This window comes from Pseudophryne corroboree, chromosome 8 (assembly GCF_028390025.1).
Source record: "Pseudophryne corroboree isolate aPseCor3 chromosome 8, aPseCor3.hap2, whole genome shotgun sequence".
In the NCBI taxonomy this organism is placed as follows: domain Eukaryota; kingdom Metazoa; phylum Chordata; class Amphibia; order Anura; family Myobatrachidae; genus Pseudophryne; species Pseudophryne corroboree.
The window spans coordinates 257,841,417-257,865,614 of record NC_086451.1 but is presented as its reverse complement, the minus strand read 5'-3'; positions in this window follow the sequence as shown (position 1 = coordinate 257,865,614).

The window sequence follows — 24,198 nt, the reverse complement described above, 5'->3', positions numbered from 1 at the left end:
TCTACCTACCTCTGTGTCGTCAAGTATACTATCCATCTAGATTCTATACCTGTGGTGCATTTTAGTTTTGCAGTTTGCTGACAGTGACCACCAGTATATATAGCAGTACGGTATGGAAGGCCACTGCTCTACCTACCTCTGTGTCGTCAAGTATACTATCCATCCATACCTGTGGTGCATTTCAGTTGTGCGCAGTATATATAGTAGTAGGCCATTGCTATTGATACTGGCATATAATTCCACACATTAAAAAATGGAGAACAAAAATGTGGAGGGTAAAATAGGGAAAGATCAAGATCCACTTCCACCTCGTGCTGAAGCTGCTGCCACTAGTCATGGCTGAGACGATGAAATGCCATCAACGTCGTCTGCCAAGGCCGATGCCCAATGTCATAGTAGAGAGCATGTAAAATCCAAAAAACAAAAGTTCAGTAAAATGACCCAAAAATCAAAATTAAAAGCGTCTGAGGAGAAGCGTAAACTTGCCAATATGCCATTTACGACACGGAGTGGCAAGGAACGGCTGAGGCCCTGGCCTATGTTCATGGCTAGTGGTTCAGCTACACATGAGGATGGAAGCACTCATCCTCTCGCTAGAAAACTGCAGTGCCACTCCTAGATGGGCCAGGTGTTTGTGTCGGCCACTTGTGTCGCTTAACTTAGTCACACAGCGACCTTGGTGTGCCTCTTTTTTTCTTTGCATCATGTGCTGTTTGGGCACTATTTTTTTGAAGTGCCATCCTGTCTGACACTGCAGTGCCACTCCTAGATGGGCCAGGTGTTTGTGTCGGCCACTTGGGTCTTTGTGTCGGCCACTTGGGTCGCTTAGCTTAGTCACACAGCTACCTCATTGCGCCTCTTTTTTTCTTTGCATCATGTGCTGTTTGGGGACTATTTTTTTGAAGTGCCATCCTGCCTGACACTGCAGTGCCCCTCCTAGATGGGCCAGGTGTTTGTGTCGGCCACTTGGGTCGCTTAGCTTAGTCACACAGCGACCTTGGTGCGCCTCTTTTTTTCGTTGCATCATGTGCTGTTTGGGGACAATTTTTTTGAAGTGCCATCCTGCCTGACACTGCAGTGCCACTCCTAGATGGGCCAGGTGTTTGTGTCGGCCACTTGTGTCGCTTAGCTTAGCCATCCAGCGACCTCGGTGCAAAGTTTAGGACTAAAAATAATATTGTGAGGTGTTCAGAATAGACTAAAAATGAGTGGAAATTATGGCTATTGAGGTTAATAATACTATGGGATCAAAATGACCCCCAAATTCTATGATTTAAGCTGGTTTTGAGGTTTTTTTTTGTAAAAAACACCCGAATCCAAAACACACCCGAATCCGACAAAAAAATTTCAGGAAGGTTTTGGCAAAACGCGTCCGAATCCAAAACACGGCCGTGGAACCGAATCCAAAACCAAAACACAAAATCCAAAAAATTTCCGGTGCACATCACTATAAATTATACCTGTCTACTCTCCCGATTTAGTCCTCCTCACTCATAGAAGAGTGGGCACCCCTCCCAAATTCTGTCCACTGCATGGAAAAGTGGGCAGGATGTGGAGAATAGTACAGTAGTCTGAGAAGGTGCGGAGCCTAATTGATAATTTATATGGCAATTGGGTCATTCGGCCCCGTTTCCCTATTTAAAAATGTGCCAATCGCGGCAATTCTCCATGAAATACCCCCACTTACCACTTCGACCACTGATTGGAGGTACTTTTGTGTGGCCACACCTGTCCTCAGGAAATCACGCCTCTTTTCCAGTGGGCTCGCGCTGTTCCTATTTAAAATGGGGGGGAAGGGGGAGGGCAAAACTCTTTCTGGCACAGGGCACCAAAACTTCTGGTTACGGCACTGTATATGTACACAAAATAAACAATAATTCAATAATTGGTTACCTGATGAGGTCCATATACTGTTTAAAGTATGAAAAGACGCCTTCTTGTGCAGGCACCCACACATGGGCAGATCCAGAACAAAATGACAGGGGGGGCACCATGATAGGGGAAGGCTGGGGGGGGGGGGGGGGTACTTTTGCCCACGCCCCTGGGTGTGGTCTCATAACAAGGATTTTGGCTTCAAAGGGAATACCATGCCAACGAGCCACCACACCTCATAGTGGCAAGTCTAATAGCAGACAGTGTGAGTGTGTGGGAATAGGTCTGGTAGGGGACAGGGTGAATGTGCCGGGACAGGTCTGCTAGGGGACAGGGTGAATATGCAAGGATAGATCTGTTAGGAGACAGAGTGAGTGTGCAGGAACAGGTTTGGTAGGGGACAGGGGAGGTGTGCGAGGACAGGTCTGGTAGGGGACAGGGTGAGAGTGCAGGGACAGGTCTGGTAGGGGACAGGGTGAATATGCAAGGATAGATCTGGTAGGAGACAGAGTGAGTGTGCAGGAACAGGTTTGGTAGGGGACAGGGGAGGTGTGCGAGGACAGGTCTGGTAGGGGACAGGGTGAGAGTGCAGGGATAGGTCTGGTAGAGGATGGGGGTGAGTGTGCGGGGAGAGTTCTGATAGGGGACAGGTTAAGTGTGTGGGGAGAGGTCGGTAGGGGACAAGGTGAGTGTGCAGGGACAGGTCTGGTAGGGGATGGAATGAGTGTGCGTAGACAGGTCTGGTAGGGGACGGGGTGAGTGTGTGGGAACCAGTCTGGTATGGCTCAGGTTAAGTGTGTGTAGGGCAGATGTTTGGGTGACAGGGTTAGAGAGTCTGTAACCAGGTCTGGGCAGAGCACCCCTACCTCACAGCACTCCCCCACTTCAATGCACTCTCCGTGCTTCATTACATCACAGCTCCCCCATTCCTTCAATATTCACATTACAATATCCTCCATTATACACCTCACAGCACAGAAGACATAGTAACATAGTAACATAGTATCTAAGGTTGAAAAAAGACAATTGTCCATCGAGTTCAACCTATTTGTGGTCTCCTATGCACGATTATTTTGTATAAAATTTTGACTGAAGTTGATGACTGCCGTTACGTTTTACCTCTTTTTTATAATAACCATAGTGCGTGACTAAGACCCCCCTACCCCAAGAGGATAATCTTCCCTAAGCACAGAAGACCCCCCTTCCCCTGTGACATTTCTCCCCATATCACCAAAGGTCCAGTGCTGCTTAGTGGATGCCTCCTCCCCCCTCTGCACTGCTACTTGCCAGGGATACCAATCTCACTGACAGCGGTCGGAACGGGGGGAGCCGGAGGTGAAGATGCCTGTTCTGGCTCCCTGTCAACCGGGGTCTCCAGAAGGGCGAGAGAGTGCCGGAGCATGGCAAGAGTTGGGGAGTCTGAGCTGCCCGGCACCTGGCCCACATAACAGGTAACGCTGGAAACGGTAGAGGCGAGGGCTTCACCCTGTCATTGTGCCGAGTATGGGCAGCGGCGGGACCCAGCAGCAGTAGACTGGGCTGAAGGGAGGTAGAAGGAGTGCCCCAAATCACCCCACTCCCTGCTCCTCCGCTCCGGCCAGCCCTGTTGCTATACTGCCAGCTTCCTGGTGACACGCTAAAGGGGTCGGGGCCGCATGCAACCTGCAGTCCCACAGCCCATGCAGCTACTGTATGAAGAATATAAAGGATTAAAAAATTATCCTAAATGACAGAGGGGTACGTGCCTGGGAGCCCCCCCTCCTTAATCCGCCACTGCACCCACATAATATATAGTATGGAATGCCAGTTATTGTGGAAGTTTATTATTATTTTTGCTGTACCATCATGTGTTCTTAATCAGAGGTGTAGGTAACATATGTACTCATTTTAATTAGAGATAAGCGGGTCTGGTTCGCCGAGAACCAGACCCACCCGAACTTCCCAATCCGGGCCAGGAACTGAGTCCGGCTCGGGTTTTCCCATCTAACTCGGATCCCAAAACGAGGCAAAACATCACCATCCTGCTGTCGGATTCCTCGCAGGGTTTTGGATTCTATACAGGTCCCGGTGATCGGCGCCATATTTACTCCGGCTGTGGAGAGTGTACTGACTGAACGTGTCTGTCTCAATGTTGGGTTGTGTGGTGTGGGAGTGGGGCTGGTGGCTGCTCAAGGGGGCTGGTGTATCAGTCCAGGGGTGCTCTGTCATCTGCAGTATCTGAGAAGGGGTACTCTGTTCACCTAGGAGTGATTTGTCCAAACATCCAGGGTCTCTGCCCCAGTGGAAATTAAAAATCAAAACCCAGTATACTGTGTACATCCAGGGGCTGGTGTGTCCTGTCAGTATCAGTCTAGGGGTGCTCTGTCTCTCTTCTGCTGTATCTAAAAAGGGGTGCTCTGTCCACCTAGGGGTGATCTGTCCATACATCCAGGGGCTCTTCCCCAGTGTTAAAAAAATAAAACTAACATTTTATTAATTTAAAATAAAAAATATATATATTTTCCGTGCTGTACCACAGTATACATCCAGGGGCTGCTGTGTCTGTACAGGGGTGCTCTGTTCGTCCATCCAGGCGCTCCGCCCCAGTGTAAAATGTAAATAATAAAAGCTAAAAAGCCTAAAATATAATTATAAAAATATATATATTTATTTTGTTTGTGCTGTACCCCAGTGTACTATACAATTGTTATTATATTTTCATAAGTACTGTGACACTGCTGGTCAGACAGCAGTATATTATTATTTTGTACTCATACACATATTGTGCGACACTGTGGGTGAAGGTGGGGCCACAGTAATATATTTTCATACTCATACACGTATTGTGCCACACTGTGGGTAAAGGTGGTACCACAGTAATATATTTTCATACTAATATATGTATTGTATGACATTGTGGATGAAGGTGGTCCCACAGTAATATATTTTATTTTGAACTCATAAACGTATTGTGCGACACTGTTGGTGAAACTAAACCGCAGTGTTTGATTACTATTCCAGACTCGTACATGTATTGTGACACTGTAGGTAGTACATTTCTTGTACAAATTGTGGTGTGTGCTGTACACCACTTGGTTTGTGTTTGTTGATAGATGTCAATGAGGCAGGGATGGGCTGCACTGTTAGTGAGGCAGGGATGTGTCATTATTAGTGAGGCAGGGATGTGTCGCTGTCAGTGAGGCAGGGATGCGCTGTTGTCAGTGTGACAGTGATGTGCTGTCAGCGAGGCAGTGATGCTTTTCTGTCAGTACTGCAGTGTCTCTGTGAAAGATGATAGTGTTTATGCTGGGCATACATGGTCAGATAAAATGCCTCTCGGACTGACAGACATTTTATCTGATCCTGCAGATATCCGGGACATACCCTGTGCGATCTCTCACAGTGTATGTCACATGATATCAACGTTCTGCCCTGGGTAGGAGACATTTCCCCATTGATTGATTGATTGACATTTCGTATAAGGGAAATGGGGGAAATATCTCTCAGTCAGCGGCGGTAGGGCATACACTGCCCGATGCGGGTGACTGGACACAGAAAAAAATTAATCGGAGGCAAATGCTGGACGATGGGGCATGCCTAAACGATCAATATTTTCAGTTGGGTTGGCCGCATACATCCTACAATTATCTGGACGATCTGCCCAAAACATCAGCCAGAAAGCATAGGAGCTGAGAAGTGGTCTGTGGTCACCACATGCAGAACAACTCCTTTATTGGGTGTGTTCCACCTGTTGTCTATTCCATTTGCACAAAAGCATGTGAAATTGATTGTCAATCAGTGTTGCTTCCTAAGTGGACAGTTTGATTTCACAGAAGTGTGATTGACTTGGAGTTACATTGTGTTGTTTAAGTGTTCCCTTTTATTTTTTTGAGCAGTGTGTATATATATATATATATATATATATATATATATATACACACAGTAAACTATAGATACACACATAGATAGACTATAGATCTAGATGGAAATTGGATACATAGATAGATATAGTATATATATATATGTACAGTGTGTGTGTATATATATATATATCACCCACAGGCAACTTGCAGTCATGACTACAAATTGATGTGCATTTACTATAGAAAATTTAACTTGAACAAACTATGGCCCTCATTCCGAGTTGATCGGTCGCAAGGCGATTTTAGCAGAGTTACACACGCTAAGCCGCCGCCTACTGGGAGTGAATCTTAGCTTCTTAAAATTGCGACCGATGTATTCGCAATATTGCGATTACTAACTACTTAGCAGTTTCAGAGTAGCTCCAGACTTACTCTGCCTGTGCGATCATTTCAGTGCTTGTCGTTCCTGGTTGACGTCACAAACACACCCAGCGTTCGCCCAGGCACTCCTACCGTTTCCCCGGCCACTCCTGCGTTTTTTCCGGAAACGGTAGCGTTTTCAGCCACACGCCCCTGAAACGCCGTGTTTCCGCCCAGTAACACCCATTTCCTGTCAATCACATTACGATCGCCGGAGCGAAGAAAAAGCCGTGAGTAAAAATACTTTCATCATAGTAAAGTTACTTGGCGCAGTCGCAGTGCGAACATTGCGCATGCGTACTAAGCGGATTTTCACTGCGATGCGATGAAAAATACCGAGCGAACAACTCGGAATGAGGGCCAATATACACACACTCACACGCTCACATTAATACAATTACATACTGTACATACACACTCGTCATAAACACTCAGCTGCACCTCCACTGGAAGCCCTCTGACAGGCACACTTCTCTCTACATTCTACATCATTATAATGTAGCCAGATGCCCGCCTCTCCGGAGCGCAGTCCACTTAATTACCCGCTATCAGCTGCAGCTGTCGCCGCTACAGATGACCCACGGCTCCCCCCAGCTCAGACATTTCCTGTGCACTGGATAGCACAGAGAGCTCTCGTGCGCAGAGCTCTGGCTGAGGAGCTGTCCGGCGGCAGCTCCGATCATGGCTGCGGCAAACGCTGTCTCCATCTCCCCCAAAGAAATATCTCAGACCATCAGGGGGGGTTTCTGGGTACCCAGAAACTCCCCCTGTGTGCGCTACTGCCCATTTCCAGTGAAATCTAACCACCCCTTTCTCCACATTTGGGTGGGTAGCTTGTCTCTCAAGATACAACATATGAAATAGTGTGCTTTCCACTGCCAGGACATTAGGAGCAGGATTTTCTATCCATTTGCATAAAATACAGTTTTTTTAGCCACTGTCAGTTTTACACATAACAAGGGAATAAGTGTCTTTTTGTCAGGACCTAGATCCCAGTTAGAAAATTGCAAAAAATAAGAATTTACTTACCGATAATTCTATTTCTCGTAGTCCGTAGTGGATGCTGGGGACTCCGTCAGGACCATGGGGAATAGCGGCTCCGCAGGAGACAGGGCACAAAAATAAAGCTTTAGGATTAGGTGGTGTGTACTGGCTCCTCCCCCTATGACCCTCCTCCAAGCCTCAGTTAGGATACTGTGCCCGGACGAGCGTACACAATAAGGAAGGATATTGAATCCCGGGTAAGACTCATACCAGCCACACCAATCACACCGTATAACTTGTGATCTGAACCCAGTTAACAGTATGACAAACGTAGGAGCCTCTGAACAGACGGCTCACAACAATAACAACCCGAATTTGTTTGTAACAATAACTATGTACAAGTATTGCAGACAATCCGCACTTGGGATGGGCGCCCAGCATCCACTACGGACTACGAGAAATAGAATTATCGGTAAGTAAATTCTTATTTTCTCTAACGTCCTAAGTGGATGCTGGGGACTCCGTCAGGACCATGGGGATTATACCAAAGCTCCCAAACGGGCGGGAGAGTGCGGATGACTCTGCAGCACCGAATGAGAGAACTCAAGGTCCTCCTCAGCCAGGGTATCAAATTTGTAGAATTTTGCAAACGTGTTTGCCCCTGACCAAGTAGCAGCTCGGCAGAGTTGTAATGCCGAGACCCCCCGGGCAGCCGCCCAGGATGAGCCCACTTTCCTTGTGGAATGGGCCTTGACAGATTTAGGTTGTGGCAAGCCTGCCACAGAATGTGCAAGTTGAATTGTGCTACAAATCCAACGAGCAATCGTCTGCTTAGAAGCAGGAGCACCCATCTTGTTGGGTGCATACAATATAAACAGTGAGTCAGACTTTCTGACTCCCGCCGTTCTTGAAATATATATTTTCAATGCCCGGACCACGTCCAACAACTTGGAATCCTCCAAATCGTTAGTAGCCGCAGGCACCACAATAGGCTGGTTCAGGTGAAACGCTGACACCACCTTAGGCAGAAAATGAGGACGCGTCCGCAGTTCTGCCCTGTCCGTATGGAAAATCAGATATGGGCTCTTATATGATAAAGCCGCCAATTCTGATACTCTCCTGGCTGAAGCCAGGGCCAGTAGCATGGTTACTTTCCATGTAAGATACTTCAACTCCACCGATTTGAGCGGCTCAAACCAATGGGATTTGAGAAAATCCAAGACTACATTAAGATCCCACGGTGCCACTGGGGGCACAACCGGGGGCTGTATATGTAGTACTCCTTTTACAAAAGTCTGGACTTCAGGAACTGAAGCCAATTCTTTCTGGAAGAAAATCGACAGGGCCGAAATTTGAACCTTAATGGACCCCAATTTGAGGCCCATAGACAATCCTGTTTGCAGGAAATGTAGGAATCGACCCAGTTGAAATTCCTCCGTGGGGGCCTTCCTGGCCTCACACCACGCAACATATTTTCTCCAAATGCGGTGATAATGTTGTGCAGTCACCTCCTTCCTGGCTTTTACCAGTGTAGGAATGACCTCTTCCGGAATGCCTTTTTCCCTTAGAATTCGGCGTTCAACCGCCATGCCGTCAAACGCAGCCGCGGTAAGTCTTGGAATAGACACGGTCCCTGCTGAAGCAGGTCCCGTCTTAGAGGTAGAGGCCACGGATCCTCCGTGAGCATCTCTTGAAGTTCCGGGTACCAAGTTCTTCTTGGCCAATCCGGAGCCACTAGTATCGTTCTTACTCCCTTTTGCCGTATAATTCTCAGTACTTTTGGTATGAGAGGCAGAGGAGGGAACACATACACTGACTGGAACACCCACGGTGTTACCAGAGCGTCCACAGCTATTGCCTGAGGGTCTCTTGACCTGGCGCAATACCTGTCCAGTTTTTTGTTGAGGCGGGACGCCATCATATCCACCATTGGTTTTTCCCAACGGTTCACAATCATGTGGAAGACTTCTGGATGAAGTCCCCACTCTCCCGGGTGTAGATCGTGTCTGCTGAGGAAGTCTGCTTCCCAGTTGTCCACTCCCGGAATGAACACTGCTGACAGTGCTATCACATGATCTTCCGCCCAGCGAAGAATCCTTGCAGCTTCTGCCATTGCTGTTCTGCTTCTTGTGCCGCCCTGTCTGTTTACGTGGGCGACTGCCGTGATGTTGTCCGACTGGATCAACACCGGCTGACCCTGAAGCAGGGGTTTTGCCAGACTTAGAGCATTGTAAATCGCTCTTAGCTCCAGTATATTTATGTGAAGAGACATCTCCAGGCTTGACCATACTCCCTGGAAGTTTCTTCCCTGTGTGACCGCTCCCCAGCCTCTCAGACTGGCATCCGTGGTCACCAGGACCCAGTCCTGTATGCCGAATCTGCGGCCCTCTAACAGATGAGCACTCTGCAACCACCACAGAAGAGACACCCCCGTCCGTGGCGATAAGGTTATCCGCTGATGCATCTGCAGATGTGATCCGGACCATTTGTCCAGCAGATCCCACTGAAAAGTTCGTGCGTGGAATCTGCCGAATGGAATCGCTTCGTAAGAAGCCACCATCTTTCCCAGGACTCTTGTGCATTGATGCACAGACACTTTCCCTGGTTTTAGGAGGTTCCTGACAAGTTCGGATAACTCCCTGGCTTTCTCCTCCGGAAGAAACACCTTTTTCTGAACCGTGTCCAGAATCATTCCCAGGAACAGCAGACGTGTCGTCGGGGTCAACTGAGATTTTGGAAAATTCAGAATCCACCCGTGTTGTTGCAGCACTAGTCGGGTTAGTGCTACTCCGTCCTCCAGCTGTTCTCTGGACCTTGCCCTTATCAGGAGATCGTCCAAGTAAGGGATAATTAATACGCCTCTTCTTCGCAGAAGAATCATCATTTCGGCCATTACCTTGGTAAAGACCCGAGGTGCCGTGGACAATCCAAACGGCAGCGTCTGAAACTGATAATGACAGTTTTGCACCACGAACCTGAGGTACCCTTGATGTGAAGGGCAAATTGGGACATGCAGGTAAGCATCCTTTATGTCCAGGGACACCATAAAGTCCCCTTCTTCCAGATTCGCCATCACTGCTCTGAGTGACTCCATCTTGAACTTGAATTTTTGTATGTACAGGTTCAAAGATTTCAGATTTAGATAGAATAGGTCTTACCGAGCCGTCCGGCTTCGGTACCACAAATAGCGTGGAGTAATACCCCTTTCCCTGTTGTAGGAGGGGTACCTTGACTATCACCTGCTGAGAAAACAGCTTGTGAATGGCTTCCAATACCGTCGCCCTGTCTGAGGGAGACGTTGGCAAAGCAGACTTTAGGAACCTGCGAGGGGGAGACTTCTCGAATTCCAACCTGTAACCCTGAGATACTACCTGCAGGATCCAGGGGTCCACCTGTGAGCAAGCCCACTGTGCGCTGAAATTCTTGAGTCGACCCCCCACCGCTCCTGAGTCCGCTTGTAAGGCCCCAGCGTCATGCTGAGGGCTTTGCAGAACCCTGAGAGGGCTTCTGTTCCTGGGCAGGGGCTGCTTGCTGCCCTCTCTTACCCCTTCCTCTGCCCCGAGGCAGATATGACTGTCCTTTTGTCCGCTTGTTCTTATAGGACCGAAAGGACTGCGGCTGAAAAGACGGTGTCTTTTTCTGTTGGGAGGGGGTCTGAGGTAAAAAGGTGGATTTTCCGGCAGTTGCCGTGGCCACCAGATCCGATAGACCGACGCCAAATAATTCCTCCCCTTTATACGGCAATACTTCCATATGTCGTTTGGAATCCGCATCACCTGACCACTGTCGCGTCCATAAACTCCTTCTGGCAGATATGGACATCGCATTTACTCTCGATGCCAGAGTGCAAATATCTCTCTGAGCATCTCGCATATAAAGGAAAGCATCCTTTAATTGCTCTATAGTCAATAAAATATTGTCCCTATCCAGGGTATCAATATTTTCAGTCAGGGAATCCAACCAGACGACCCCAGCACTGCACATCCAGGCTGAGGCGATGGCTGGTCGCAGTATAACACCAGTATGTGTGTATATACTTTTTAGGGTAGTTTCCAGTCTCCTATCAGCTGGATCTCTGAGGGCGCGGCCGTATCAGGAGACGGTAACGCCACTTGTTTTGATAAGCGTGTGAGCGCCTTATCCACCCTAGGGGGTGTTTCCCAGCGCGCCCTAACCTCTGGCGGGAAAGGGTATAATGCTAATAACTTTTTTGAAATTAGCACTTTTCTATCTGGGTTAACCCACGCTTCATCACATACATCATTTAATTCCTCTGATTCAGGAAAAACTACAGGTAGTTTTTTCACCCCCCACATAATACCCCTTTTTGTGGTACTTGCAGTATCAGAGATATGCAAAGCCTCCTTCATTGCCGTGATCATATAACGTGTGGCCCTACTTGAAAATACGTTTGTTTCATCACCGTCGACACTAGATTCAGTGTCTGTGTCTGGGTCTGTGTCGACCGACTGAGGTAAAGGGCGCTTTACAGCCCCTGACGGTGTCTGAGACGCCTGGGCAGGTACTAACTGGTTTGCCGGCCGTCTCATGTCGTCAACTGATTTTTGTAATGTGCTGACATTATCACGTAATTCCATAAACAAAGCCATCCATTCCGGTGTCGACTCCCTGGGGGGTGACATCACCATTATCGGCAATTGCTCTGCCTCCACACCAACATCGTCCTCATACATGTCGACACACACGTACCGACACACAGCAGACACACAGGGAATGCTCTTATCGAAGACAGGACCCCACTAGCCCTTTGGGGAGACAGAGGGAGAGTTTGCCAGCACACACCCAAGCGCTATAATATATATGGGAACAACCTTATATAAGTGTTGTTCCTTATAGCAGCTTAAATATATCAAAATATCGCCAAAAAATGCCCCCCCTCTCTGTTTTACCCTGTTTCTGTAGTGCAGTGCAGGGGAGAGTCCTGGGAGCCTTCCTCACAGCGGAGCAGAGCAGGAAAATGGCGCTGTGTGCTGAGGAGAATAAGCCCCGCCCCCTATTTCGGCGGGCTTTTCTCCCGGAGTTTTAGATATCTGGCATGGGTTAAATACATACATATAGCCTCAATGGCTATATGTGATGTATTCTTTTGCCATAAAGGTATTAAATATTGCTGCCCAGGGCGCCCCCAGCAGCGCCCTGCACCCTCCGTGACCGCTTGGTGTGAAGTGTGTGACAACAATGGCGCACAGCTGCAGTGCTGTGCGCTACCTTCATGAAGACTGAAGAGCCTTCTGCCGCCTGTTTCCGGACCTTCAATCTTCAGCATCTGTAAGGGGGGTCGGCGGCGCGGCTCCGGGACGAACCCCAGGGTGAGACCTGTGTTCCGACTCCCTCTGAAGCTAATGGTGTCCAGTAGCCTAAGAATCCAATCCATCCTGCACGCAAGTGAGTTGAAATTCTCTCCCCTAAGTCCCTCGATGCAGTGAGCCTGTTGCCAGCAGGACTCACTGAAAATAAAAAACCTAAAAACTTTTTCTAAGCAGCTCTTTAGGAGAGCCACCTAGATTGCACCCTGCTCGGACGGGCACAAAAACCTAACTGAGGCTTGGAGGAGGGTCATAGGGGGAGGAGCCAGTACACACCACCTAATCCTAAAGCTTTATTTTTGTGCCCTGTCTCCTGCGGAGCCGCTATTCCCCATGGTCCTGACGGAGTCCCCAGCATCCACTTAGGACGTTAGAGAAACAGGCATGGAATAGGGTGTGCAACCAAATGTAATGAGAACAGGCGGTTAATATATCCGATCACTTTGTTCCAAAAATATTTTATTTTACCGCACTCCCAAAAACAGTGGATAAAGGTGGCATTTACAATGTTACATTTTGGGCAGGACCCTGACTTCTCTGACACCATTAGCGGGATGTAATGCTGCCCGGGTCCAGCGGCAGTGCAGGATGGCAGCCGAACTTGGACGTTTTTTTAAAGGGGCAATCATTTATATGGCATGGTTTTGCCCTGTGATTGCCCCTTTAAAAAAAGTCTAAGTTCGGCCACCATCCCGCACTACCGCCAGACTTGGGTGGCATTACATCCCACCGCATATGTCTTCTTTGAGTAGGTGAGATAGATGCTCTGTTAATTCATTTTAAATGTGTCTCTTGCAATTTGAGTGCAGATATTTTAAAATAGATCAGCAGCGATTTAGTAATATCTCAGGTGTAATGGCATTAGGGATATCAACGGACCAGTTTGCTATAGAGCACTTCCAAAGCTTATCTTTGGCCATAAGAATGAGAATACAGGTTGACTATCCCATATCGAAATATCCGAAATACAGAATATTCCGAAATACGGACTTTTTGAGTGAGAATGAGATAGTGAAACTTTTGTTTTTTGATGGCTCAATGTACACAAACTTTGTTTAATACACACAGTTATTAAAAATATTGTATTAAATGACCTTCAGGCTGTGTGTATAAGGTGTATATGAAACATAAATGAATTGTGTGAATGTAGATACACTTTGTTTAATGCACAAAGTTATAAAAAATATTGGCTAAAATTATCTTCAGGCTGTGTGTATAAGGTGTATATGAACCATAAATGCATTCTGTGCTTAGATTTAGGTCCCATCGCCATGATATATCATTATGGATGAAATTATTCCAAAATACGGAAAAATCCGATATCCAAAATACCCCTGGTCACAAGCATTTTGGATAAGGGATACTCAACCTGTTTTATACAAATTCCTAAGTCTATGATATTTAGATAATGAGGAAGGACAGTGTGGAAAAGGGGGTCCTCCCCCTGTTCAGTAGTCATTGGCAGAGAAAGTGATTGAATAAAATAATGTCTTTGTAAAAACATATAAAAATGACTGTGTGGCAGATAGTATTTCTAGAGATGAGCGCCTGAAATTTTTCGGGTTTTGTGTTTTGGTTTTGGGTTCGGTTCCGCGGCCGTGTTTTGGGTTCGAACGCGTTTTGGCAAAACCTCACCGAATTTTTTTTGTCGGATTCGGGTGTGTTTTGGATTCGGGTGTTTTTTTCAAAAAACACTAAAAAACAGCTTAAATCATAGAATTTGGGGGTCATTTTGATCCCAAAGTATTATTAACCTCAAAAACCATAATTTACACTCATTTTCAGTCTATTCTGAATACCTCACACCTCACAATATTATTTTTAGTCCTAAAATTTGCACCGAGGTCGCTGTGTGAGTAAGATAAGCGACCCTAGTGGCCGACACAAACACCGGGCCCATCTAGGAGTGGCACTGCAGTGTCACGCAGGATGTCCCTTCCAAAAAACCCTCCCCAAACAGCACATGACGCAAAGAAAAAAAGAGGCGCAATGAGGTAGCTGTGTGAGTAAGATTAGCGACCCTAGTGGCCGACACAAACACCGGGCCCATCTAGGAGTGGCACTGCAGTGTCACGCAGGATGGCCCTTCCAAAAAACCCTCCCCAAACAGCACATGACGCAAAGAAAAAAAGAGGCGCAATGAGGTAGCTGTGTGAGTAAGATTAGCGACCCTAGTGGCCGACACAAACACCGGGCCCATCTAGGAGTGGCACTGCAGTGTCACGCAGGATGTCCCTTCCAAAAAACCCTCCCCAAACAGCACATAACGCAAAGAAAAAAAGAGGCGCAATGAGGTAGCTGTGTGAGTAAGATTAGCGACCCTAGTGGCCGACACAAACACCGGGCCCATCTAGGAGTGGCACTGCAGTGTCACGCAGGATGTCCCTTCCAAAAAACCCTCCCCAAACAGCACATGACGCAAAGAAAAAAAGAGGCGCAATGAGGTAGCTGACTGTGTGAGTAAGATTAGCGACCCTAGTGGCCGACACAAACACCGGGCCCATTTAGGAGTGGCACTGCAGTGTCACGCAGGATGTCCCTTCCAAAAAACCCTCCCCAATCAGCACATGATGCAAAGAAAAAGAAAAGAAAAAAGAGGTGCAAGATGGAATTGTCCTTGGGCCCTCCCACCCACCCTTATGTTGTATAAACAAAACAGGACATGCACACTTTAACCAACCCATCATTTCAGTGACAGGGTCTGCCACACGACTGTGACTGATATGACGGGTTGGTTTGGACCCCCCCCAAAAAAGAAGCAATTAATCTCTCCTTGCACAAACTGGCTCTACAGAGGCAAGATGTCCACCTCATCATCACCCTCCGATATATCACCGTGTACATCCCCCTCCTCACAGATTATCAATTCGTCCCCACTGGAATCCACCATCTCAGCTCCCTGTGTACTTTGTGGAGGCAATTGCTGCTGGTCAATGTCTCCGCGGAGGAATTGATTATAATTCATTTTAATGAACATCATCTTCTCCACATTTTCTGGATGTAACCTCGTACGCCGATTGCTGACAAGGTGAGCGGCGGCACTAAACACTCTTTCGGAGTACACACTTGTGGGAGGGCAACTTAGGTAGAATAAAGCCAGTTTGTGCAAGGGCCTCCAAATTGCCTCTTTTTCCTGCCAGTATAAGTATGGACTGTGTGACGTGCCTACTTGGATGCGGTCACTCATATAATCCTCCACCATTCTATCAATGTTGAGAGAATCATATGCAGTGACAGTAGACGACATGTCCGTAATCGTTGTCAGGTCCTTCAGTCCGGACCAGATGTCAGCATCAGCAGTCGCTCCAGACTGCCCTGCATCACCGCCAGCGGGTGGGCTCGGAATTCTGAGCCTTTTCCTCGCACCCCCAGTTGCGGGAGAATGTGAAGGAGGAGATGTTGACAGGTCGCGTTCCGCTTGACTTGACAATTTTGTCACCAGCAGGTCTTTCAACCCCAGCAGACTTGTGTCTGCCGGAAAGAGAGATCCAAGGTAGGCTTTAAATCTAGGATCGAGCACGGTGGCCAAAATGTAGTGCTCTGATTTCAACAGATTGACCACCCGTGAATCCTTGTTAAGCGAATTAAGGGCTCCATCCACAAGTCCCACATGCCTAGCGGAATCGCTCCGTGTTAGCTCCTCCTTCAATGTCTCCAGCTTCTTCTGCAAAAGCCTGATGAGGGGAATGACCTGACTCAGGCTGGCAGTGTCTGAACTGACTTCACGTGTGGCAAGTTCAAAGGGCATCAGAACCTTGCACAACGTTGAAATCATTCTCCACTGCGCTTGAGACAGGTGCATTCCACCTACTATATCGTGCTCAATTGTATAGGCTTGAATGGCCTTTTGCTGCTCCTCCAACCTCTGAAGCATATAGAGGGTTGAATTCCACCTCGTTACCACTTCTTGCTTCAGATGATGGCAGGGCAGGTTCAGTAGTTTTTGGTGGTGCTCCAGTCTTCTGTACGTGGTGCCTGTACGCCGAAAGTGTCCCGCAATTCTTCTGGCCACCGACAGCATCTCTTGCACGCCCCTGTCGTTTTTTAAAAAATTCTGCACCACCAAATTCAAGGTATGTGCAAAACATGGGACGTGCTGGAATTTGCCCATATTTAATGCACACACAATATTGCTGGCGTTGTCCGATGCCACAAATCCACAGGAGAGTCCAATTGGGGTAAGCCATTCCGCGATGATCTTCCTCAGTTGCCGTAAGAGGTTTTCAGCTGTGTGCGTATTCTGGAAAGCGGTGATACAAAGCGTAGCCTGCCTAGGAAAGAGTTGGCGTTTGCGAGATGCTGCTACTGGTGCCGCCGCTGCTGTTCTTGCGGCGGGAGTCCATACATCTACCCAGTGGGCTGTCACAGTCATATAGTCCTGACCCTGCCCTGCTCCACTTGTCCACATGTCCGTGGTTAAGTGGACATTGGGTACAGCTGCATTTTTTAGGACACTGGTGACTCTTTTTCTGAGGTCTGTGTACATTTTCGGTATCGCCTGCCTAGAGAAATGGAACCTAGATGGTATTTGGTACCGGGGACACAGTACCTCCAACAAGTCTCTAGTTGGCTCTGCAGTAATGATGGATACCGGAACCACGTTTCTCACCACCCAGGATGCCAAGGCCTCAGTTATCCGCTTTGCAGTAGGATGACTGCTGTGATATTTCATCTTCCTCGCAAAGGACTGTTGGACAGTCAATTGCTTGGTGGAAGTAGTAAAAGTGGTCTTACGACTTCCCCTCTGGGATGACCATCGACTCCCAGCAGCAACAACAGCAGCGCCAGCAGCAGTAGGCGTTACACGCAAGGATGCATCGGAGGAATCCCAGGCAGGAGAGGAATCGTCAGAATTGCCAGTGACATGGCCTGCAGGACTATTGGCATTCCTGGGGAAGGAGGAAATTGACACTGAGGGAGTTGGTGGGGTGGTTTGCGTGAGCTTGGTTACAAGAGGAAGGGATTTACTGGTCAGTGGACTGCTTCCGCTGTCACCCAAAGTTTTTGAACTTGTCACTGACTTATTATGAATGCGCTGCAGGTGACGTATAAGGGAGGATGTTCCGAGGTGGTTAACGTCCTTACCCCTACTTATTACAGCTTGACAAAGGGAACACACGGCTTGACACCTGTTGTCCGCATTTCTGGTGAAATACCTCCACACCGAAGAGCTGATTTTTTTTGGTATTTTCACCTGGCATGTCAACGGCCATATTCCTCCCACGGACAACAGGTGTCTCCCCGGGTGCCTGACTTAAACAAACCACCTCACCATCAGAATCCTCCTGGTCAATTTCCTCCCCAGCGCCAGCAACACCCATATCCTCCTCATCCTGGTGTACTTCAACACTGACATCTTCAATCTGACTATCAGGAACTGGACTGCGGGTGCTCCTTCCAGCACTTGCAGGGGGCGTGCAAATGGTGGAAGGCGCATGCTCTTCACGTCCAGTGTTGGGAAGGTCAGGCATCGCAACCGACACAATTGGACTCTCCTTGTGGATTTGGGATTTCGAAGAATGCACAGTTCTTTGGTGTGCTGCTTTTGCCAGCTTGAGTCTTTTCATTTTTCTAGCGAGAGGCTGAGTGCTTCCATCCTCATGTGAAGCTGAACCACTAGCCATGAACATAGGCCAGGGCCTCAGCCGTTCCTTGCCACTCCGTGTGGTAAATGGCATATTGGCAAGTTTACGCTTCTCCTCCGACAATTTTATTTTAGGTTTTGGAGTCCTTTTTTTACTGATATTTGGTGTTTTGGATTTGACATGCTCTGTACTATGACATTGGGCCTCGGCCTTGGCAGACGACGTTGCTGGCATTTCATCGTCTCGGCCATGACTAGTGGCAGCAGCTTCAGCACGAGGTGGAAGTGGATCTTGATCTTTCCCTAATTTTGGAACCTCAACATTTTTGTTCTCCATATTTTAATAGGCACAACTAAAAGGCACCTCAGGTAAACAATGGAGATGGATACTAGTATACAATTATGGACTGCCTGCCGAGTGCAGACACAGAGGTAGCCACAGCCGTGAACTACCGTACTGTACTGTGTCTGCTGCTAATATAGACTGGTTGATAAAGAGATGTCTATGTAACTATGTATGTATAAAGAAGAAAGAAAAAAAAACCACGGTTAGGTGGTATACAATTATGGACGGACTGCCTGCCGAGTGCAGACACAGAGGTAGCCACAGCCGTGAACTACCGTACTGTACTGTGTCTGCTGCTAATAATATAGACTGGTTGATAAAGAGATGTCGTAGTAGTATGTATGTATAAAGAAGAAAGAAAAAAAAACCACGGTTAGGTGGTATACAATTATGGACGGACTGCCTGCCGAGTGCAGACACAGAGGTAGCCACAGCCGTGAACTACCGTACTGTACTGTGTCTGCTGCTAATATAGACTGGTTGATAAAGAGATGTCTATGTAACTATGTATGTATAAAGAAGAAAGAAAAAAAAACCACGGTTAGGTGGTATACAATTATGGACGGACTGCCTGCCGAGTGCAGACACAGAGGTAGCCACAGCCGTGAACTACCGTACTGTACTGTGTCTGCTGCTAATATAGACTGGTTGATAAAGAGATGTCTATGTAACTATGTATGTATAAAGAAGAAAGAAAAAAAAACCACGGTTAGGTGGTATACAATTATGGACGGACTGCCTGCCGAGTGCAGACACAGAGGTAGCCACAGCCGCGAACTACCGTACTGTACTGTGTCTGCTGCTAATATAGACTGGTTGATAAAGAGATGTCTATGTAACTATGTATGTATAAAGAAGAAAGAAAAAAAAACCACGGTTAGGTGGTATACAATTATGGACGGACTGCCTGCCGAGTGCAGACACAGAGGTAGCCACAGCCGTGAACTACCGTACTGTACTGTGTCTGCTGCTAATATAGACTGGTTGATAAAGAGATGTCTATGTAACTATGTATGTATAAAGAAGAAAGAAAAAAAAACCACGGTTAGGTGGTATACAATTATGGACGGACTGCCTGCCGAGTGCAGACACAGAGGTAGCCACAGCCGTGAACTACCGTACTGTACTGTGTCTGCTGCTAATATAGACTGGTTGATAAGGAGATGTCTATGTAACTATGTATGTATAAAGAAGAAAGAAAAAAAAACCACGGTTAGGTGGTATACAATTATGGACGGACTGCCTGCCGAGTGCAGACACAGAGGTAGCCACAGCCGTGAACTACCGTACTGTACTGTGTCTGCTGCTAATATAGACTGGTTGATAAAGAGATGTCTATGTAACTATGTATGTAGAAAGAAGAAAGAAAAAAAAACCACGGTTAGGTGGTATACAATTATGGACGGACTGCCTGCCGAGTGCAGACACAGAGGTAGCACAGCCGTGAACTACCGTACTGTACTGTGTCTGCTGCTAATATAGACTGGTTGATAAAGAGATGTCGTAGTAGTATGTATTTATAAAGAAGAAAAAAAAACCACGGTTAGGTGGTATACAATTATGGACGGACTGCCTGCCGAGTGCAGACACAGAGGTAGCCACAGCCGTGAACTACCGTACTGTGTCTGCTGCGACTGGATGATAAATGATATAAAAAATATATATATATCACTACTGCAGCCGGACAGGTATATATTATATATTATATAATGACGGACCTGCTGGACACTGTCTGTCAGCAGAATGAGTTTTATTTTTATAGAATAAAAAAAACAACAACACACAAGTGAAGTCACACGACGAGTGTTTAACTTTTTCAGGCAATCACAATATAAGTATACTACTAACTATACTGGTGGTCAGTGTGGTCAGGTCACTGGTCAGTCACACTGGCAGTGGCACTCCTGCAGCAAAAGTGTGCACTGTTTAATTTTAATATAATATTATGTACTCCTGGCTCCTGCTATAACCTATAACTGGCACTGCAGTGCTCCCCAGTCTCCCCCACAATTATAAGCTGTGTGAGCTGAGCAGTCAGACAGATATATAATATATATAGATGATGCAGCACACTGGGCTGAGCCTGAGCAGTGCACACAGATATGGTATGTGACTGAGTCACTGTGTGTATCGCTTTTTTCAGGCAGAGAACTGATATATTAAATAAACTGCACTGTCTGGTGGTCACTCACTATATAATATTATGTACTCCTGGCTCCTGCTATAACCTATAACTGGCACTGCAGTGCTCCCCAGTCTCCCCCACAATTATAAGCTGTGTGAGCTGAGCAGTCAGACAGATATATAATATATATAGATGATGCAGCACACTGGGCTGAGCCTGAGCAGTGCACACAGATATGGTATGTGACTGAGTCACTGTGTGTATCGCTTTTTTCAGGCAGAGAACGGATATATTAAATAAACTGCACTGTCTGGTGGTCACTCACTAGTAAACTCTCTGCACTCTCTACACTTCTACAGTACTCCTCCTAGTCCTAAGCTCCAGTAAATCTCTCTCTCTTATAATCTAAATGGAGAGGACGCCAGCCACGTCCTCTCCCTATCAATCTCAATGCACGTGTGAAAATGGCGGCGACGCGCGGCTCCTTATATAGAATCCGAGTCTCGCGATAGAATCCGAGCCTCGCGAGAATCCGACAGCGTCATGATGACGTTCGGGCGCGCTCGGGTTAACCGAGCAAGGCGGGAAGATCCGAGTCGCTCGGACCCGTGAAAAAAAACATGAAGTTCGGGCGGGTTCGGATTCAGAGAAACCGAACCCGCTCATCTCTAAGTATTTCTCCTCCAGGTCATTGAACGTTAGTATTGAACCACAAGGGTAGAATACATCACATATAGCTGAAATGCCCCAAACTTTCCAGTAAGTAAAGTTGGCATTATCCAATCTTGGTATAAAACAAAATGTTGTATAAGGAGAACTAGCAAAGTTGCGGGTAAGTTGTTTGTTTATTAAATGCCAGGCCCTGTCAATATCATGGAACAAGACATTAGACAACACACTGGGGGCTAATATACTCCAGAGTCCAGTTAATATAGACTGAAGTACGTGTAAACCAGTTTGATACATATCTAAAAAAAAGTGGGCTTTGTGACCCCAAACCCGCCCTCACTTCATGGAAGTTGAAGCTTTGCATAGGCTATACGGGGCTTCTTATTATCCCAAATAAATTGGGAGAATAAAGAAGTGATTGTTTCCAAATCACGTTGGTGGAAGCTAATCAATAACGTTTGTAAAAGATAAGACAATATTGGGATGCCACCGTTTTGACCACTACTATCCAACCCGACATAGACAAGGGAAGAGTCATCCAGTTCTGAAATAATTTGGTAATAGAATCTAAAATAGGAACAAAGTTTGTTTTATATAAAAAGTTCAAGGAACTGGGAATCATGACACCTAAATATTTAAGTGAGGAGGTGCAAATAGGGAACTGCATAAATTGCTGGGTGGGTGTAAGGAAGTGAACCATCCATGGATAAGGGGAGCAATTTCGATTTAGCATAGTTAACTGTAAAGCCAGCAAAAGAGCCGAATTTGTCAATAATGTCAATAATCCTTGGTAAGGATGACAAGGGATCTGAAATGAACAGTAGCATGTCATCTGCAAACAGTCCGAGTTTAATCTCCCTCCCACCCACCCTAATACCAGTATTAGTAGGGGATATATGCAGAGCTATAGCTAAAGGCTCTAACGCCATAGCAAATAGTAAGGGAGACAGAGGGCATCCCTGCCTGGTTCCCTTTTCAGTAGGAAATGGAGGAGATAGATAACCATTTCTCAGTATCTGGGAAGAGGAACCCAGGTACATGGTCCTAATCATTTTAACAAATGCCTCAGGTGTTCCAAAATTATGCATAGTATCAAATAAATGGTCCCATGTAACCATATCAAAAGCTTTCTCGGCATCCAGGGACAAAACAATATGCTGCCCTGGACGCCAAGAAGACTCCAAACACTGAATCACTGAAAGCACTTTTCGTATGTTTACCACTGAGTGGTGACCCGAAATGAACCCCGATTGGTCTTCGTGAATAAGAGAGTGTAAGGTGAACTTAAGGCGTTCTGATAAAATCTTCGTAAAGATTTTGTAATCAGTGTTCATTCATGAAATTGGCCTATAGGAGCCTGGTAATTCAAGTTCACGGTTGTGTTTGGGTAGAACTTTTATTTATGCTGATGTAAAATATAAGGGGGGAGAGTAACCCTTCATAAATGCATTAAACACATTTAGTAAGTTAACTGAAACTCTACGGGCTAATATTTGAAACTAATCATTAGAGTAGCCATGGAGCTTTGCCAAATTTGAGGTTACGGATAGCAGTGGTCACTTCTTCACTGGATATAGGAGCAAGAAGGGATTCCGCCTAGTCTTCCCGACATTTGAGGTAATTTCATATTTTCCCAAAAAGCCGCTTTCCTGATCATATCCACAGTTGGACTAGAATACATTTAATTGTAGAAAGAATTAAGTACTTCAGAAATTTGTTTACTCATGGTGACCATACGGCCATCCTTTCGTTTAAGTGATTTGATAACCAAAATAGGGCGTTGGCCTTCTAACAAATTAGAGAGCATTCTACTAGACTTGTTACCAAATCTAAATAAATTACATTGAGAGAGAAACAAGTATTTAGATTCAGGTTCAGATAGCATGTTATCAAAAAGTGTTATTTGTCTAACATATTGCTCCCTTAGTGCCGACGTAGGAGTGGGTTTAAAAACTTGTAAGGCATTATGGTGCGTACACACAGTGTGATTATGGCTTATGGCCGATATTGGCTAGAAACTGCCTGGAGGCATGAGATCTAACCAATATCGACCCTGCCTGCACAGTCTATCTTTTAATATGATGCTGATCTCGCGGGAGCATGCAGCGGCATCGCAAGAGCATATACATGGTGCGATTTGCACTAACTTTTATTATGATTTTGACTATATAGTCAAAATCGTAAGGACAAATTGCATCGTATTTACGGGGCTTAAGTAAGGGCAGTTTGTAAATCTAAATAAGCAGTATGGAATAATTTATCTCTGCATGCAAAGTATGAAATAATCTTGCCACGTAATACAGGCTTTGAGGCCTGCCATAATAGTAATGGGGATTCCTGTTCTAAATTAAGATGTGCATGTCTATAGGACACCCATGCTGCATCAACCATTGTGCAAAACTTTATGGGATGGGATGGGAATCTCCACTGCCTGTATGGGCTTTTATCACTGGAGATCGCCAATTTAACCCAACACAGGGTGTGGTCAGAAATACATATGGGTTCTATATTTGACTGCAGCATACAAGGAATAATGAGGTAGATATTACAACCTAATCAATCCTAGAGAGCGTGCCATGCACCGCCAACAGACAGGTATAGTCCCGTTCCAACAGGTGGCACGGCCTCCAGATGTTGACCATTTGCCCACCGTAGGGAATGCCCACCGTAGGGGGCCAAGCACAGTATCTTCCTCCAGAAGACCTATCCAAAAGTGCAGAAGCTGTGATGTTAAAATCACCACCAAATATTATATTAGTATTAAAAAAAGCATACAAATGAGTCAATACCTGCAAGAAAAATTCCATAAAATACACGTTGGGTGCATAGATGTTGCATAGTAGCTGAGACAATAGTGACATCCACAATGAGGTATCTACCCTGAGTGTCAATTATAGAGGAGTGTATCTGTGAGGACAGGTTCATTCTTATCAAAATCACCACACCTCTCGCTTTAGCCATAAAGGGGGCCGCCTCCAACACTTCCATTTTAACATGGTAAGTTTTAATATGTCTGGAGGAAGCAAGTG